General features: G+C 40.2%; 1 long non-coding RNA gene across 2 annotated transcripts in view; it reads right to left on the bottom strand.

Moving 5' to 3' along the window:
* Positions 1–4,847, bottom strand: part of LOC103129997 (uncharacterized) — a 19,755-nt gene extending 14,908 nt beyond the window's left edge. Inside the window, exons 1-2 of one of the 2 annotated variants that reach the window (XR_001660160.1) lie at positions 4,638–4,847; positions 3,967–4,443 (exon numbers count right to left, since the gene is read on the bottom strand). This is a non-coding gene — a long non-coding RNA (uncharacterized LOC103129997). Of the gene's footprint in view, positions 1–3,646; positions 4,444–4,637 lie in introns of those variants that run through there. The other variant, XR_475151.2, reaches the window with a different exon arrangement.
* Between the last annotated feature and the right edge of the window lie 650 nt (positions 4,848–5,497).

Below are 5,497 nucleotides of genomic sequence, written 5' to 3'. Positions count from 1 at the left end.
AGCTTCCATCGACCAATCAGAGAGTGTCTTACTGGCTGGTCTGTAGTCTGTCCATCAGGAACCCAGAGTGATGCTGTTAGAGTTTATCATCTCTGTGGAAGAAAACCTGAGTTGGACCAACAGGAAGCAGATTCTCTGCTGCCGGCAGCACCGAGAGGTCAAGAGGTCACGGCTAACATGCTATTAGAAGGAGACGGGCGGCTTGTTCTAACCGCTGGTTATCTCCTCAAGGCAACAGAGAAAACCAGCATCTCTGGAGCTCTGCACCGATTCACACTGCGGTTCTGTTCGGTTCTGTTTCCACTAAGTACAGAGTTTATTTCATTTCAGATAATCTGTGTATTCAGATTATATTGTGTGTTTAGTAACTGGAATAAAAACTTTTTCCTCCAGTCTGAGTGGAGCTTCTGAAGTTTGTTACTCTGAACGTTTTTATTAAAAATTATAACTTTATATCACTGACATGAAGCTCCCAGTACAATTTAGAGATTATCACTATAAATATATTTATTTTAGATGTTTAATGTTTAACTTGCATGTTAGTCAATATTCACATTTTAATATCTCCTTCACTTCTATGTAATTACATGCTAATAAAAAACAGCTGGCTGAAGATCTGTTTATATTTTGTTACATTTTAGATTCATTAGTTTTATTCAGACGAACGTCTAAAACCTCATCGTCTGTAAAACTTTCTCCTTTTGCTCTGTTTGGTTCAAACTTTGCCTTTCTGAGTGAATTCAGGTTGATCTTCCTCTGATCGTTTCCTCCAGCGCTGTGACTCCGTTCAGTTTGCTCTGCTGATGAATGAAGATCTTAGTCTGAAGATAGAAACCTTCTGATTCTGTGACTGAATCGCGTCGTCTCTCACCTGAAGGCCACATGAAGCACTGAATGGCTCTGCGCTTCTGCTGCAGTTAAAATCCCATCTGGGTGATGATGACGACGCTGCAGCATCATTTCATTGTGTTTGCGTTGCTGCTCGTGTTTCTCTGAGCTGGTATCGGCGACGTGTGACGAAATCTGTCAGGCTAACGCTCAGCAGGCGGATCGATCTGAACTCCTCATGAAAACATCAACACGGATTTTAAACTCGCCGCTCTCGGAGCAGCCGTTTCGATTCTCTGTTTCCACCAGAACCGGTCCAGGCTCGGAGCTGCAGGGAAACTTTGACTGTTCCTTCACTTCTCCTTCATTAAGCAGGAAGTGTGCTCCTTTAACTCTGAATGCTGACAAGAGGTCTCACTCTGACTGAAATACTTTCCCTTAGACCCCAGAAAGCTGATCACCGATTGGAAAAACAGGAAAAGCAGTTTATTTCACATCCCAATAATCACTTTAACTTGATTTAGTCTCAGTGTTTTCCTTTGACTCAGAAGGTCCAGTAAAGTCAAACTCTTAGTGGGAACAGGAACAAATCCATTAGATTAAGGAGCAGACATGTTTATGATGGGCCGTTTGTAAAGTTAGTCAAAATTAACACCCAGATTGCACACGACGTTAAATCAACGTTGAATTATAGTTAGAATCGTTGATTTTTGGTTGAAGTCGACAAATGATGGTGGATCAACCATCAAACAACCATCCAATCAAACCCTTGAAACTGTCAATGAATCAGTGTTTTGTGGTTGAAATCTAATGACTGAAATGCCGACGTCTGATCAACATCTGATCAACGCCTGATCAACGTCTGATCAACGCCTGATCAACATCTGATCAACACCTGATCAACACCTGATCAACGTCTGATCAACGCCTGATCAACATCTGATCAATGCTGAATCAATGTCAGCTGTTTCGCCACACACCTTCTTCCCCTCCTCCTCATCAGAGCTCTGGGTCAGAGCATCTTATTACTGAGTGGTGATTCCTTTCTGTACAGTTTTTACTTGTTAATAAAAATTCCTACTGACTGTCTGTGATATACTGACATGAAAACATCTACAGCTTCCTACAAGGAGCGGAGCGGTCCACCCCCACCATTTACATGAGTGGGACGGCCCAAACACACAGACACTTTGCTGTTGGCTTGTTGGCAAGATGTTAATTAAATGTTGAATTATGATCACAAGGGTTGAATTTATGGTTCAGGTCAACAACAGAAGAATTGAAAAACATTCAATTCTAGCCAATTAACATCCATTGATTGAAATGCCAACATCTAATCCAGTGTTTTTCAGCACCGGTCCACCAGGCCCTGCAAGTTTTAGGCATTTCCTCAATTCAGCACACATGATTTTAACTGACATCTGATTAACAGGGTTTTGCTGAACCGAAAACATGCAGGTCAGTTTGATTGAGGACAATGTTTGGGGAAGAACTAGTAATCTAAATGTTCAATCAATGTGAGCTGTTCTTTGCCTCTCTCCCCCCACCGCCCAACCCTCACCTCACCTTGTAGTAAGTTGTAGATGTTTTTGTGTCAATATATCACACACAAACAGTCAGTAGGTATTTTTATGAAAAAGTAAGAAAATGTACAGAAATGAATCATCACCCACTATCCTCTGCAGTGGTTAATTTAAAACCTGATACCCCCACTCACTAATAAATGCTCTGACCCAGAGCTCTGATGAGGAGGAGAGGAGGGGAAGGGGTGTGGCAAAACAGCTGACACTGATTCAGCATTGATCAGATGTTGATCAGACATCAGCATTTCAGTCATTAGATTTCAACCACAAAACAACATTGACTCAATGTCACAGTTTCAGCATCGGTTACTTGGCTGGAGGTGGATGGTTGTTTGATGGTTGATCAACCGTCAGTTGTTGACCTCAACCAAAAATCAACCATTCTGACTATAATTCAACGTTGATTTACCGTTGTGTGCAACCTGGGCAGTTTGTTGCAGCCCTCATCACCTCCTCATCTCCCCTACTGCCTCCCAACCTTCTCCTCTTTACCCCTCTCATCTCCCCCCCTCCTTGAGCTCTGGGTCAGAACATTTTATTACTAGTGGAGGTTAATCATGTTTCAAATTGTTGAGAACACCGAGTTGTGGTTCCTTTCTGTACATTTTCTTACTTGTATGCAAATATTGCTGACTGTGCATAATGTGTTGACACAAAAACATCTACAAGTCTCTACTAGGAGTTACATAAGTGACCGACCACTTTCAATGTTGTTTCAATCATGCTGTGCTATCTGGGCAGCAATGATTTAAATCATTTAGTCTGTAATAAAAGAAAAACATGGATTCATTATCAGTCGTTTCCCATCTTACTCATTTATAAACGTCAGAGTTTCAAACTAAATATTTAATTAGCCAGATAAATATAAAAAATTCCCTGGAGATTAAATAAATATTTAGTTTGAAAGTAAATATTCGGTTAGTAAGCTAAACTATTTAGCTCCAAACTAAATATTTAGTTAACGTCTGAATTAGCATAATAGTTTACAAGTTAAATATTTAGTTAGCAAGCTAACTATTTAACTAATATGCAAATTATCCTGCAGATTAGTGAAAGTGGACTATCAAAATAAAAGCTGGGTGTTGAGAACTTCTGAACTCCTAGTGAGGCTGAGAAGTGAAGCATCTGCTAAACATCTGGATTGGCTTTTAAACCTTTTATTTCACCTGAAACGAAGAAGAAAAGAGGAAAAGAAACAATGAAGAAGAGGAGAAATACAGCGATTCGAAAGAAGGAGTTCAAAAGGAGGTTCAGAATACCCCGCTTTTATTTTGGTAGTCCACTTCCGGTTATTGGCAGATGAATTTTCTTACTCGCTAAACATTTAGTTTCTAGAAGTTGGCTTCATTTGACACAAGAAAAGTAAAGTTTGTTGTTGTGGAAGTAAAAATGAGCTAAATAATAAAGTTAAATCCTCAGAACAAAATGTCTACCAGACGCTCTGCATGGCGTCCAGCTGGGAAACCAGAGCAGGACGGATCCAACAGGACGGACTGGAGGAGAGTTTCCTCCTGCCTGGAGTGAAGTAATGAGGATCCAGCTGACGCCGGTTTACCTAACAGTCTGTGTTTTCAGTCGGTGGGCCATTAGGCGCTCCTGACTGAAGCTTTGTTGTTGGTCTCAGCTGGACATCCATCATCTGCGTTCAGGCCAGAAACATCAGATAGAGCTGCTTCAAACACAGCTCAATCACAGGTTACATCTCCTGTGACCGTGTGTGTGTGTGTGTGTGATCCGTGTGGCGTTCGGCTTACTAAACAGGCGCCTCCCTTCACAGATGTTTCGATAAATGACACCTTCACGATCCTGGGCAGTTTCTGCTTTACGGCTCCGACGCTGCAGAATAATTTTATCTGGGCGGAGCGGAGACTCCATTCGTTCCCGTTCATTTCAATAATCAGCGTTAAACGAAACAAATCAGCGCCGATGAACCTCTGGAGCAGACGTGAGTCTGTAACCGGATCCTCTGCGTTGATAAAATGGATGGAGAACAAACAGAAAACAACCACGTCATAAGCTGCCCCTCCACGTCCTGCTCAAAACAAAAATACAGAACAAAACTAAAGTTAATTGTTGCCATTTTAGGTTCACTTAAATATTTACATTACAGAATAGATTAATTTATTTATTCATATTCATATACTGATGATAACAAAAGCTAACTTAATAAATCTATAAATAAACTGGATATTTAGCATTAGCATGCTCCAAACAATAAACACTCACCTGTTCGTTTCTTCCCATTTCTAAACTCAGGGAAACCAATTATTTTAAAGATTAGATGCGTCTACAAACTACAAGGCATGTCGGTATAAAAAAAATCATGTTTAAAAACTAATAATTTAAAACGATTAAAAACGATCTAAAATGAAGGAAAGCGAAAATCTGCAGCAGCTGGCCCTAAACGCACCTGTCCTTAGGCTCCGCCCCCTTTTAAAAACTCAAATCCCACAAAATCCCGCAGGATTTCATACTTGGTCCAAGAATGGTGGCCAGGATAAAATATAACGGAGACATAACATCAATTATTAAAAATATCTGAATTTCTCCAAAACAACCTGAGTTACAGATGCATTTTTCCAAACAGCATCATCATGGAGGTGGAGGAGATTTTTTCATATCTGCCTCATAAACTGTCACAACACAATGTCAGTTTTAATAAATATGGATAAAACATGTTTGTAAAAGTCACATACTGCAGCTAAAAGGGCTTTCCTTGTAGTTCATATCTCTGGAAGACAGCTGATCATCTGGGATAAAAAATAATAAAGAAACTCCTGAAAAATGAGACCAGCAGGAAGTTTTTATGATTTTTATGACGTTTGGTTTCTGTCAGGTTCTCACCCAGATAGCACATGATGTTAAATCAACGTTGAAAAATAGTTAGAATCGTTGATTTTTGGTTGAAGTCGACAAATGATGGTGGATCAACCATCAAACAACCATCCACCTCTAGCCAAGTAACCAATGTTGAAACTGTGTCATTGAATCAATGTTGTTTTGTGGTTGACATCTAATGACTGAAATGCTGATGTCTGATCAATATTGAATCAATGTCAGCTGTATTCCCTCACCCCTTCCCCTCC

The sequence above is a fragment of the Poecilia formosa genome, unplaced genomic scaffold (assembly GCF_000485575.1).
Source record: "Poecilia formosa unplaced genomic scaffold, Poecilia_formosa-5.1.2 Scaffold597, whole genome shotgun sequence".
Taxonomy (NCBI): Eukaryota; Metazoa; Chordata; class Actinopteri; order Cyprinodontiformes; family Poeciliidae; genus Poecilia; species Poecilia formosa.
Note: the sequence above shows the minus strand (reverse complement) of the source record. Positions and strands in the feature narration are given on the sequence as shown.